Raw genomic sequence first — 15,045 nt, forward strand, 5'->3', positions numbered from 1 at the left:
TTTGGGATCTGGCAGTGAACTCGTGAGCTCCACCTTGTGTCCATCCACAGAACGTTTGATGAGTTTGTTGGATGAACGCCGAAAACTTGAATTTTTTTTTCCAACTTATTTTACTTTGGACCCAATATCCCAAAACTATATCCAAGTGTTAACAATGCCTTTGCTAAAGCTACAATAACATTTCAAAGTTGGGACATGGTTATTGACTATTTGGATTTGTTATTGTGTTTTGTTTCTGAAACCCCTAATTTTTTATAAAGCTCAGGAAAGTCACAAGCCCATACGTCTTTGATAATCAACATGAGGAGTGCATTTCAAACCTTCTCAGACCAAGTGAACACAACAAAATAGCGAGATTAAACGAGAACTTACCAGTTTGAAGTTTGATCTGTATTTTATGAGGAGTTACGATGAGGGATTACGTGAAGAACCCGTCCAGCACGCATGCGCGACGTACTTCAAAGCAGCGGTGTGGAATCACAGGAAACACAATAATTGAAATAAACATAGTAAAGAAAAGGAGAACTAAAATACCAGTTGATCTCTATAATTGAGGGTGGGAGCGGAGGGCTTTAAAATCTTCACGTAATCCCTCATCGTAACTCCTCATAAAATACAGATCAAACTTCAAACTGGTAAGTTCTTGTTTAATCTTACTATTTTACTTCGGAGTCACGTGAGTGACTACGTGAAGATTTTAAAGCTCTGTGATTTTAAACCGTGTAACAGTTCATACTTCACTCGCTGCCAAAGTCATTCGAGGGAGGAAGTATGTTATCGTAATCAACCATGAATCTGTTTGTAAAACAATAATGGTGTTATTAACAATAACAAGACCAAAATGCTCCCCCGGGCTTAAATTATATATTTGCAGATTCTAAAACTTTTTCTGCAAACGATACAGGTTTTGCCAGCGGCTTGTTATAAAAGTTTGGAACGTATACTCCCTAGACCACCCCTCTGTAGCCAGGATGTGGTCCATAGGCACGTCCATCCTCTTAGTCACCGATGTGGATGCTGCCCTGGTGGAGTAAGATTTATACACGTTAGTATTTACTCCAGCAACTCCCAGTACCTGCTTGAGCCACTTGGGATAGTTTGGCTCGTTACCCGACCATGAGGTTTCTTGTGGCTGACCCATAAGGATTTTTCTCTCCCTCGGGGATTTCTTATTGTGTCGATGTAATTCAATAAGTGGGTCATGACACATAACCGTGGTTCAGGTGGGTGTGCCCAGAATTCCATGACTGGACCTGATGCTCCTGGTCTGCTCTGTTTGACAAGCCCCTGAATGGTAAATGTGACACGGTCTGGTGTTATAACCATATTGTCCAATCGTAGTAGATGGAGGAACTGGACTCTTTGTGCTGAGACAAGGCCATCAGCATGACCGTCTTCAGGGTAGGCTGTTCCAGGGTGAGGGACCTGGCTGGTGACCATCCCCTAAGGTACGTCAGAACCACACTGACATCCCAGATTTGGGTGTACCTAGGTCTGGGGGATTAGAGTTGAATATGCCTCTCCTGAATTTGATCACCAGCGGGTGGTACCCTATGGCCTGTTGTCCTGGTGCCCGAGTTAAGTAGGCTGACAGAGCACTTCTGGCTGTATTGATGGTGCTGTAGCTGAGTCCTTCATTGTGGTGAAGACCTGCCAGGAACTCCAGTACAGGTTTTGTTGTAGTTGAATATGTAGTTCCTGTATTTGAACAGTATCTTCCCACTTCTTGATGTTCGCCAAGTATGTTCCCTTGTGGATATGCGATGGGATGCTGTCATCGTGTCGATAGTGCTGTCTTACAATCCAGGCCCAGCAGTGGTCTTTCCAATTCTGCAACCCAGGCCCAGCAGTGGTCTTTTCAAATCTGCAACCCAGTAGTTTAATTTATCGTGGCATGGGTGGCTTATGCCTGAAACTGGGTGAGTTGATAAGTCTGGGCTACTGGGAAAATCATTAGGGTTTTAATGACCATGTCGAGGACCACTGGGATCCATGACTGTGGGTTTAGTTGGGTACTATCAAAATACCTGAAGCAGAGTCCATCTGTATTTTGCGTAGTACCCGACTGATGAGGCCGTAGTACCTGACTGATGAGGTAGAAAAGGGGAGAACATAGAGATTAGATTCCCCCCCCCCAGTTCAGCGGGAATGTATTCATTGCCACTGCCTCAAAGTCTGGTTTCATGCGACATACATCGGTACGTGGTGATTCAATTGAAATACAAGGAAATTGATCTCTGGTGTTCCATATTGCTTTGGATTTTCAGCAAATACTTTGGTTTAATATGTCTGTTTACAGTATTTAGCTCACCTGGTAGGTAAGTTGCTGATGGTCAAATATGTTTGACGACATACGGTTACCAATTGTTAAATAAATTGTCACATGATATCGATTTTATTCCGCCCAAGTGGTTTGGTATATGCCACCACTGTGATGTTGCTAATTTATAAACGAAGAGAACGTACCCATAGAACGTACTCAATATTTCCAACTAGGTTTTATGCCCAGTGTCTATAGTGATGACGACTCCAGATTAGTCCATTTGTCACCATGTTCTGGGTATGGGGTATTTTGTTTAAACACTAGCACCTTAGCTCTAATGGAAAGGTTCAAGTTAAGTAGCTGGTAATGCTGCTACTAACTCCCAATTACTCTAGCCACTTTGTTGAATGGTCGGTTGATTGTTACCATTAATTGTTACAGGTTGTGCCATACGCTGACTGTCCTTATGGCAATGTTATAGATGAGTGGATAGAGTTAATTGATAGTCAATAGTTGTGGATGGTGTCAACGTAGATCTATCTGGATTGTATGACAGAGCCCTGGCTAAATAAGTTTTAGCAGCTAATGCTGCTGATTTAGCTATTTCCATGGATTTGTCTGTCGTTAATATCATAGAGACATGCCATGACGATATGTTCCTTAATAGTGTCAGGTCTGGTTTGAATATCTGGAAACAGTTTTAGCTCATATTAGCCATTGTCAATAATTTATATTGCCATAGTTACCCCATCCAGGTAAATTGTGGTATCTCCGAAAATCTTTTATGAATGGGTACTGAATAGTATGCATCTTTTAAGTCGATGTCTACCATAAATTATCCTAGGAAATCCACGGTTAGCAGTTACAAGTTTCCATAAAGTGTGTATACCTGGTGAAAATACTCGTGGTTAAGTCAATGATGGTGCGACATTCACCATCTTTGGGTTTTTTGGTACCAAAGGTTCATATTAGACTTCTTTATGACCCCTTTGTATATTTTCTCCAGTTAGCTAGTCCCTCATGTTCTTTTTTAGTGGGAGGGTAGACCCCTTTGGGGTGCATGCTGAACTGGTGGCAAGTTTCTTAATTCAATTTTTATCCTTGAATACTTTTGGTATATAACTACCTAGTGTGATAGTTCTTCATGTTTCCAACCCAGGGTGTGATCCCCCCCCCCCCCGTTAGTACAAACCCTTCACCTTTTATGTGATGGTAGGAACCATACTTGTCTGTCTTCACTGTTGTTTAGTGGTGTGTTCATTTCTTCGGTTTCTGGTTCCTTGTCTGTAGGGATGGTGTTGTTGGGGGGTGGCGCATTTTCCATGGGGCCCGCTCTGGACCCGGGCCTGAAAGGGCTTATGGGGGTTGGCATGCAGGTCCCGAGCTTTCACCAGTACCATTAAGTAGACGCCTGCTGGTGGACGCGTGGAGGTACTGCTGTCTGGTTTTGTGTGGCTTGCTCATTCCAGGCCCTGCCCTCTTGATGTTGAATATCTTGGACACTTCGTCCAGTTTTTAGGCTTGGTTTTGTAACTTAGCCAGATAGCAGGATCTGTGGTTGTGAGGTCGGCGTTCTCACAGTCCTGTGAATGTTTTAGGTTGAGGGCAGGTTTTATGACTTCCTTCGAGAAGTTGCGGAGCATACTGTGAACAGTAGGGTCAGGTGTTTTGCCATACTACCCTGCCCCTCTGGAATGAGCATGCGAAAATGATAGCCGACGTCAGGGGTATCAAATGCAATTTAAGATATTTGGGTTTTTAAATGCCCTGCTCAATATACCCCCAATAATGGTGGGCACTTTGAGTAAATGCGATTTTGGGGAGGCGTGATGAAATCCAACACCTCATGACTACCTGTCTTGGAGAGGTTTTTTGGAAAAAAACAGATAGTAAGCTGGCCGTCAGTTTAGACTGAAAAGCCATCTCGCTAGTGGTGGAGCCACGTAGCGGCCACACCCAGCAGCTCTTCCTGATCCTGTACCTCAAGCATACTCCCGATGTTGTTCAGCCAGTGACCTCTCTTCTTGACCAGCCCATCCCAGCTCTGGTCGCCATCGATCCATTGATAAGGGAGATGGCCAGTGCTGTTAGTGCACTGGAGTGGCAGTGTTATGCTCCCTTGGCGAGCTTGCCCCAGCTCCCGAGGCAAGTCTCGCTGGAGTTTTTTACTCCATGACCCTACTCTAAGCTTGGAGAACAGACACTTACTTGCTCTCGGGCAGTAGTTTGAAGTGCCAGTTCCATCTTCCGTGTCTGTCTCCAGCCCGAGGTTTAGTTCTGACTTTGCTGCTAGAGGCTGCCTGCCGTTTTCGGGCGGTATTTCTGCGGTTCTCGGGCGGCGAGTCTCCTTGTCGGGAGTATGCAGGGTTTACCGGCCGGTTTTTGAGTTTCCCTCCAGTCCGCTGCTGTTGGTCAGACAGCTGTTAGCGGACTGGGCATTGGCTCAGTACCCTGACTGTGAACCGCAGCGTGTGCGGTCCCGGTGCCGCCTCTCCTCCCTCCACTGACGGAACGCTCCTTCCCTGCAGTCGAACGGGGGCGGTTTCCCTCTGTTCTGCTTTGCTCTCTCCAGTTTCCCCTGGAGCAGGGAATTAGCCTCCACTGGCTTCTGAGGCAGAGAATTCCACAGAATCACAACCCTCTGTGTGAAAAACTATTTCCTCATCTCCATTCTAATTGGCTTACCCTTTATTCTTAATTTGTGGCCCTTGGTTCTGGACTCCCCCAATATTGGGAATGTTTCCTGCCTCCAGCGTGTCCAAACCCTTAATAATCTTATACGTTTCAATAAGATCTCCTCTCATCCTTGTAAATTTCAGAGTATATAAGCCCTGTCGCTCCATTCTATCAACATATGACAGTCCTGCCATCCCGGGAATTAACCTCGTGAACCTAGGCTGCACTCCCTCAACAGCAAGAATGTCCTTCCTCAAATTAGGAGACCAAAACTGCACACGATACTCCAGGTGTTAGGGCCCTGTACAACTCTTTGCTCCTATACTCACCTCCTCTTGTTATGTAGGCCAACATGCCATTCGCTTTCTTCACTGCTGCCTGAACTGCTGAGTTACTCCAGCACTTTGTGTTTAAGCAAAACTAGATTTGGATTCTGAATACTGACTGGTTGCCTTTCAGCCAGAGGGCCAGAAGCAAAGGAGGGGCATTAGACAGAAAAGCCAGGCGGGGCAGAGGGATTGGTGAATATGCTGAGACAGGCAGGTAGGTGAAATGTGGAAACACAAGAAGAACAAAACAAAATACTTTAGGCAGCTGAAGCCAGGTGGACTAGGGCAGGGGAAGATGGAGGCAGAGGCTAGCAAGTTATCAATGGAATTATATAAGGGAAGGCTAATTGGCAGGTGGGACTATGTTGGGGAGGATGGCGAGTCTGTTTCCTTTATCATCATTACTTTTTTGCATGTTTTTCATTAATTAGTTCTATATCACCGTCTATAGCTCTCGTTTCCCTTTCCTCTGACTCTGACTGTAGAAGGGATTCGACCCGAAAAATCACCTATTCCTTTTCTCAAGAGATGCTGTCCGACCCACTGAGTTACTCCAGCTTTTTGTGTCTATCTTCAGTTTAAACCAGCATCTACAGTTCCTTCCGACACATCACTTCCAGCCACTTCTATTGGACCATTGTTCCCATATTTTGTTTAATCTTAGGCCGTCGCAGGAATTTGCAGTATTCCAATTGTGTAAATAATTGATCCTTTCCAGATTCCTGCAAAATTGTTTCTGTTAGTTAAACATTGGTTAATAAATAACGTAACATTTATCCTCATTCTGTTCATCATTACCTTGTACTCCAGTTAAGCAAGCAAAATTATTTTTTCACCCAGTACTAGATCGTCAGCTACTTCAGCTAGCGTCCATCAGTATGGCATTGACTGGAGTTAGCAGACAACAGCTCCGTTCAGTACAGGAGAAACAGATGTTTTAATTAATTTTTTTTTTTTTTCAATTTAAAAACTTTATTGGCATGATAAAAATTACATTGTTATATTGCCAAAGTATAAAACATGCCATTCAGATTTAAAATGCATAAGTATAAATACAAGTATACAGTGCATGGATAGATATGTCCCTGTACATAAACTCGCAATAGGCCTATAGCCCTTTATTGATTGCTACACGTTCTTGCAGCTGTAAGCAGTACAACAGAATAGCAAGTTTAGCAATTCGATATTAATTTCTTAGTGTCAGTTAATGTCAATTAGTGTGTGCGTGCATGTTGGTCATTCACCGTCTCTCAGGTTATGGCATGCTGTTACGTATTGTGCACCAAGATGTGCCGTATTTCCTTCACCAAGGATTATTCTTAGTTTTGATGTATCATCTAGTTCTTTAAAATCAGGAGTTGCCAGATTGAGTTTGTCAAAGTATGTTTTCCTTGTTTTGTCAAATTGTTTGCATTTTAGAAGTGCACCTCTGTTTCAACCTCATCTGTCAAACAGTGGCCACATATTCTGTTTTCTCTTGGTTGCCAGAATCTCTTCTGTCTTCCTTTTTCAACTGCCAAATAGTGGTCACTTAACCTGTATTTGGTGAGGGTCTGTCTCTGCTTTATATGGCTTTCATATGAAGAAAGATTGGATAGACTCGGCTTGTACACGTTAGAATTTAGAAGATTGAGGGGGGATCTTATAGAAACTTACAAAATTCTTAAGGGGTTGGACAGGCGAGATGCAGGAAGATTATTCCTGATGTTGGGGAAGTCCAGAACTAGGGGTCACAGTTTAAGGATAAGGGGGAAGTCTTTTAGGACCGGGATGAGAAAATCATTTTTTTACACAGAGAGTGGTGAATCTGTGGAATTCTCTGCCACAGAAGGTAGTTGAGGCCAGTTCATTGGCTATATATAAGAGGGATGTAGCCCTTGTGGCTAAAGGGATCAGGGGGTATGGAGAGAAGGCAAGGATGGGATACTGAGTTGGACAATCAGCCATGATCATATCGAATGGCGGTGCAGACTCGAAGGGCCTACTCCTGCACCTATTTTCTATGTTTCTATGTCTCTAACAGTTTTTTTTATTTTTATTCTTTTTAATTTTTGTTTGAAGTAAGTACAATAATGTGGTACCACAGTACCTAATACTTGTTGACATATTACATTTCATATACAACTTCTTCTTTTTAATTTAATAATAAAACAGGAATAAGAAAATAGAAAAGGAGAGATTGACATAGAGTGGTGCGTGAAATAGAAAGATAGCCCGAAAGAAGAAAGAAGAAGTAGAAAGAGAAAGAGACGAAATAGAGAAAAAAAGAGATTGAAAGCGATATACCTATTTAATGTTCCTGGCCACCCGTCACCTGATTCTGAAACATTTTATTTCTATGGTTGTGTTGCACCATTTGCTTGTAAGAAGTCGATAAAAGGAGACCAAATCAATAAGAATTGGTCTACTTTACCTGCTAGAAGGAGTCGGATTTCTTCAAGATGTGCCGTTTCCGACATATTTGAAATCCACATCCACATGAGCGTTGGCGTTGCCGCATTTTTCCAAAATTTAAGTACGAGTTTTTTTGCAGTTATTAAACCATAATTAAGTAGAGATGTTTGAAACGTATTTAGCTTATTCCCATCTTCCATTGATCCAAAGATAATCATTTTTGTATTAGGTTTAAGTCTTCTATTAAATAGTTTTGTAAAAATTTCAAAAATTTAATTCCAGAATTTATGAGGTTTTATACAGGAGACAAAAGAGTGCGTTTTAGTGGCATTCTCAGATAAGCATTTATCACAGATGGGAGAGATATTTGGATAGATTTTATTCAGTCTTGTTTGCGAGTACAGGTAGTATAATCTATCTAAAATTTTAAATTGAATTAAATTATGTTTTGCATTAATCGAACATTTATGTATGTATATCAGGTATTTTTCCCATGTTTCTTTTGAAATTTTTATCTGTAATTCTCGTTCCCAATCTGCTCTGATTGCCTCTGTCGATGGTGATTTTATACTTAAAATGATATTATGTAAGTATAGAAACATAGAAAATAGGTGCAGGAGTAGGCCATTCGGCCCTTCGAGCCTGCACCGCCATTCAATATGATCATGGCTGATCATCCAACTCGGTATCTTGTACCTGCCTTCTGTCCATACCCCCTGATCCCTTTGACCACAAGGGCTACATCTAACTCCCTCTTAAATATAGCCAATGAACTGGCCTCAACTACCTTCTGTGGCAGAGAATTCCAGAGATTCACCACTCTCTGTGTGAAAAATGTTTTCATCATCTCGGTCCTAAAAGATTTCCCCTTTATCCTTAAACTGTGACTCCTTGTTCTGGACTTCCCCAACATCGGGAACAATCTTCCTGCTTCTAGCCTGTCCAACCCCTTAAGAATTTTGTACGTTTCTATAAGATCCCCCCTCAATCTTCTAAACTCTAGCGAGTACAAACCGAGTCTATCCAGTCTTTCTTCATATGAAAGTCCTGACATCCCAGGAATCAGTCTGGTGAACCTTCTCTGTACTCCTTCTATGGCAAGAATGTCTTTCCTCAGATTAGGAGACCAAACCTGTACGCAATACTCCAGGTGTGGTCTCACCAAGACCCTGTACAACTGCAGTAGAACCTCCCTGCTCTTATACTCAAATCCTTTTGCTATGAATGCTAACATACCATTCACCTTCTTCACTGCCTGCTGCACCTGCATGCCTACTTTTAATGACTGGTGTACCATGACACCCAGGTCTCGTTGCATCTCCCCTTTTCCTAATCGGCCACCATTCAGATAATAGTCTACTTTCCTGTTTATGCCACCAAAGTGGATAACCTCACATTTATCCACATTATACTGCAATGATATTAAATTGCATGAATCTGCCTTAATATTCATTGCTTCATCTAATAAATCTAGAGTTAGAATTTGATATCCTTGTATGTGTTTTTTCAAATAATCTCTAATTTGACGGTATTTAAAGTATTGGTTATTTTTCAAGTTGTATTTTAATTGTATTTGTTGAAATGATAAAAAAAATTCCCATTTCATACACGTCTCCAATCCTTTTAATTCCTAATCTTTTCCAGTAGGTATACGTTTTGTCAGTGAGAGATGGTTTGAATGAGAGATTATTAACTATTGGAGATAAAAGCGATAAGTTTCTTAATTTCAAAGTTAGTTTTATTTGTTTCCAAATTCGAATTGTGTTGTGGATAATTGGGTTCTTCTTATACAGGTGCACAACCTTTTATCCGGTGTTCCGGAAACCGAAAAACTCCGAAAACCGGCCATTTTTTCCAGGATGTCGTCTGCACACCAAAGCTCGTGTTTGGCGCCAAACTTGACCTGAAATGACCCACGGTCAACCCAGGTCTGTACTACTGTCGCGGCTGCCTCCTCCCCGGAGACCGGGGAGACACTTAAACATCTGTAAATCATTGCTTAAATGTTAGTCAGTTAGTTTGGAGGGCTTTTATGTGAAGGGGTAAACTTTAATTCTTAGTCCCCTACCTGGTCGGAGAGACGGGGAGCGGTCAATGCCTTACCGGGTCGCCGTGCAGTAAGCTCCACAGCGCTGTGGCCGCCAACTCCCAGCTGGGGCTGCGGGCGGCGCTGGTTGTAGCTCCGACCCCGGCAACTCTACCCCTGGCTGCGAGGCGCTCCAAATCCACCGCCGCCCGCGGCGCTGGGATACCAGCGGGGAGCGGGCAATGCCTTACCGGGTCGCCGTGCGGTAAGCTCCAGGGCGCTGAGGCCGCCTTCTCCCAACATTCGCGGAGCTGGGGCCGCGGGCGGCGCTGGATTTGGAGCGCCTCGCAGCCAGGGGTAGAGTTGCCGGGGTCGGAGCTACAACCGGCGCTGCCCGCGGCCGGACGGAGCCCCCAGCTCCGCGATGTTGGGAGTCGCCGACCAGGTAGGGGGACTAAGAATTAAAGTTTCCCCCTTCACCCACCCACCCCACCACCACATAAAATCCCATCAAACTAACTGACTAACATTTATGCAATGATTTACAATGATTCCCCGGTCACCGGGGAGGAGGCAGTCGCTCCAGACTTTTCAAGCCGCCCGCACTACCTACCTAATCTACGCTAAAAATCTTCCATTCGGAAATCCGAAAATGTCCGAAATCCGACAAGTGTCTGGTCCCAAGGCTTTCGGATAAAAGGTTGTGCACCTGTATATTGTGTTGTTTAATTTTATCGGGGAGAAGAGGATCGCTCCGATATTAAAAGAAGAGCAGTCCTCTTTCTCCATTCTTATCCATTCTACCTGTTGGGCAGAGCTGTCCAACCAATAAATTATGTTTTTAATATGTACTGCCCAGTAGTAGTATAAAAAGTTTGTCAATCCCCCAGATTCTTTAGGTTTACACAGCTGTTTTCTTTGGATTCTGTGCGATCTGTAGTCCCATATGAAGTTTGTAATATTGGAGTCTAATTTTTTTAAAGACATTTTTTGGTAAGTATATTGGTGTTGATTGAAATAGATATAATATTTGTGGTAGAAAAATCATTTTTATAGCATTTATTCTACCTATTAAAGACATCGGCAGGGTTTTCCAGAATTTAATCAACGCGTTCAATTTAGTTAATAAAGGCATAAAATTTGCATTAAATAGTGATTTATATTTTCTAGTAATTTGGATACCCAAATACTTGAATTTTTCTGTTGCAATTTTAATGGGAATTTTTAACAGGTGTGTCGAGTCTTGGGGTTTTAACGTCATGATTTCACTTTTATTCCAATATATTCTATATCCTGAAAAGGAGCCAAATTCCTCTATTAAATTTAGTATATTTGGTATACTAACTTGCGAATTTGTAACGTCTAATAATACGTCGTCTGCGCATAGTGACATTTTATTATTTGAATCTTTGGTATTATATCCCCGAATATTCGGATGGGTTCTTATACTTTCTGCTAAAGGCTCTATCACAAGGGCAAATAGCAGGGGTGATAATGCACACCCCTGTCTATTGCCCCTTGATAAATGAAATTTTAAAGATAACATGTTGTTAGTCAGTATTCTAGCAGTCAGCTTGTCATATAATAATTTTACCCATGAGATAAAATTCTCTTCCATGTTATATTTTTGCAATACTTTATACAGATATTGCCATTCTACTTGATCACAGATGTTTTAATTTCAAAAGATAAAGCTGTAGAAAGGTCTCGACCCTAAACACCATTTATCCATGTTCTCCAGAGATGCTGCCTGACCTGCTGAGTTAGTTCAGCACATTGTGTCCTTTTATGTATTAACTAATATCTACTGTTCCTTATTTCTACTAAATTATATATTTTTATGTGCAGAGTGTGATATGTTGCAAGACAGGTTTTGGGCTTCTTTGGTAAACAATGATTGATAAGGTAGGTATGTTACAAAACCTACCTGAATCGTGGCTGAGCATCTGCCCTACCCCGTGTGCGCGATTTTGGCGCTGTTTAGAGGGGGCGGGTTTAAAACGCGATTTTTACTAGGTTGTTGCAATCGAAAATGTTCAGCCTAGTAAATCATTAACGGAAAATCGCTGAAAGACCCCGTCGCAAAAGGTATTATTAGTTTTTATGGCCTTGTTTAATAGTTATAGTAGTTTAAAAATCACTCTCTCAACCCGCAACCTCTCGCAGCCCCAGGGTTTTATAAAGCAAACAATTAAAGGTATGTACCTTATTTTTACATTAAATGGGGCTTGTTTATAACCCTGTATATAAAGTTTTCTATAGCGAGTAGTTCATTTTGGGCTCTTTATATCCCGCAGTATTTTTCTGGGCATTTGAGGGCACAAATCCAGCGCAATGTGAACGTTCTAAACCAGCGCGTTCACAGGAACCCACTAGAAAGCTGATTTAAATTGACTTTAATTTACAGCAATTGAACACTAAATTCCTTCCATTTGGCCTATAAATTGATGTAAATGAGATTTAAAAATCATGTTTTATTGTGAATTATTTGTGAATATTATTTGGACACTTGGGCTATTTAAAAATGTTAATCATTTATTAAGAAATGGATAGATGTTTAGATCTAGTAATTGAAGTTTGAAATTAGCTACAATTGGGTAACTAACTAATTATATGCTTTAATTTCAGGTCATCCAAGTAAGATTATTTTATATTTGTTTCAGAATGCTTCAATCTATGATAACTGAAAATTTCATTCAGTTCTCTTAATTTTTAAGAAGGTTATGGGCTTTTGACTGTCCACGATCACAGCTTTTTTGTTATGTCCATAGAAAATCAATAGGGAACAAGATGCTAATTTCCGAGTATGAAAATGGCCATAACTTTTTAAATACTTGAGATATGAAAGTGAATTAGGTGCCAAATTAAACTTATTGTTATGCTTTATCTGATGGGATAAATTGCAGACTTGATTTTTTAAATCTCAAAATTTTGTAACATTGCTACATAAGGGATAGGAATTTCCCTTTAAATTTACTATAATTCTACCTCTGGTTGCAATTAACCTGCCACTGACAGGGAAAAGTCAGGAACTTTTGCAGTCTGAAGAAATAAGGCATTGACTGTTTATGGATTACGGATTATGTTTATGGATTACGGATTATGTTTATGGATTACGGATTATGATGGGGGTAAATTGCACTTACCCCCATCATCACCAAGTGCTTCGAGAGGCTGGTCCTGGCACACCTCAAAAGCTGCCTACCCCCCACACTGGATCCCTATCAGTTTGCCTACCGCAAGAACAGGAGTACAGAGGATGCCATCTCAACGGCACTTCACTCCGCCCTCTCCCACCTCGACAACAGAGACACTTACGTAAGAATGCTGTTCATCGATTACAGCTCAGCATTCAACACCATTATACCATCAAAACTGATCACCAAACTCGGTAACCTGGGCATTGCCCCTCCCTCTGCAACTGGATACTGGACTTTCTAACCAACAGACCCCAGTCTGTGAGGTTAGACAAGCACACCTCTTCAACCCTCACCCTGAACACCGGCGTTCCACAGGGCTGTGTGCTGAGCCCCCTCCTCTACTCCCTCTTCACCTATGACTGCACACCTGTACATGGTACTAACACCATCATCAAGTATGCAGATGATACAACGGTGATTGGCCTCATCAGCAACAACGATGAGCTGGCCTACAGGGAGGAGGTCCAGCACTTAGCAGCATGGTGCGCTGACAACAACCTGGCCCTTAACTCCAAGAAGACCAAGGAGCTCATTGTAGACTTCAGGAAGTCCAGAGGCGGCACGCACACCCCCATCCACATTAACGGGACAGAGGTGGAACGTGTTTCTAGCTTCAGGTTCCTGGGAGTCAACATCTCCGATGACCTCTCTTGGACCCACAATACCTCTACTCTGATCAAGAAGGCTCATCAGCGTCTCTTCTTCCTGAGGAGACTGAAGAAGGTCCATCTGTCTCCTCAGATCCTGGTGAACTTCTACCGCTGCACCATCGAGAGCATCCTTACCAACTGCATCACAGTATGGTATGGCAACTGCTCTGCCTCCGACCGGAAGGCATTGCAGAGGGTGGTGAAAATTGCCCAACGCATCACCGGTTCCTCGCTCCTCTCCATTGAGTCTGTCCAAAGCAAGCGCTGTCTGCGGAGGGCGCTCAGCATCGCCAAGGACTGCTCTCACCCCAACCATGGACTGTTTACCCTCCTACCATCCGGGAGGCGCTACAGGTCTCTCCGTTGCCGAACCAGCAGGTCGAGGAACAGCTTCTTTCCGGTGGCTGTCACTCTACTCAACAACGTACCTCGGTGACTGCCAATCACCACCCCCCCACCCCCCCGGACACTTATAACAGGTGCACAACCTTTTATCCGAAAGCCTTGGGACCAGACACTTGTCGGATTTCGGACATTTTCGGATTTCCGAATGGAAGATTTTTAGCGTAGATTAGGTAGGTAGCGCGGGCGGCTTAAAAAGTCTGGAGCGACTGCCTCCTCCCCGGAGACCGGGGAATCATTGTAAATCATTGCATAAATGTTAGTCAGTTACTTTGGAGGGATTTTATGTGGTGGTGGTGGTGGTGGTGGTGGGGTGGGTGGGGTGAAGGGGGGTGAAGGGGGAAACTTTAATTTTTAGTCCCCTACCTACCTGGTCTGCGACTCCCAACCTCGCGGTACTGGGGGCTCCGTCCAGCCGCGGGTGGCGCCGGTTGTAGCTCCGACCCCGGCAAAACTACCCCTGGCTGCGAGGTGCTCCAAATCCAGCGCCGCCCGAGGCCCCAGCTCCGCGAATGTTGGGAGAAGGCGGCCTCCGCGCCCTGGAGCTTACCGCACAGTGACCCGGTAAGGCATTGCCCGCTCCCCGCTGGTATCTCAGCGCTGCGACGCCACCAACTCCCAACATTTGCGGAGCTGGGGTGGGGGGCGTCCGGCCGCGGGCGGCGGTGGATTTGGAGCGCCTCGCAGCCAGGGGTAGAGTTGCCGGGGTCGGAGCTACAACCGGCGCCGCCCGCAGCCCCAGCTGGGAGTTGAGCGGCCACAGCGCTGCGGAGCTTACAGCACGGCGACCCGGTAAGGAATTGTCCGCTCCCTGCTGGTATCCCAGCGCTGCGACGCTGCCGACTCCCAACATTTGCGGAGCTGGGGTGGGGGGCGTCCGGCCGCGGGCGGCGGTGGATTTGGAGCGCCTCGCAGCCAGGGGTAGAGTTGCCGGGGTCGGAGCTACAACCAGCGCCGCCCGCAGCCCCAGCTGGTAGTCGGCGGCCACAGCGCTGCGGAGCTTACTGCACGGCGACCCGGTAAGGCATTGACTGCTCCCCGTCTCTCCGACCAGGTAGGGGACTAAGAATTAAAGTTTACCCCTTCAACCCCCCCTTCACATAAA

This window comes from Leucoraja erinacea, chromosome 1 (genome assembly GCF_028641065.1).
Source record: "Leucoraja erinacea ecotype New England chromosome 1, Leri_hhj_1, whole genome shotgun sequence".
Lineage (NCBI taxonomy): Eukaryota > Metazoa > Chordata > Chondrichthyes > Rajiformes > Rajidae > Leucoraja > Leucoraja erinaceus.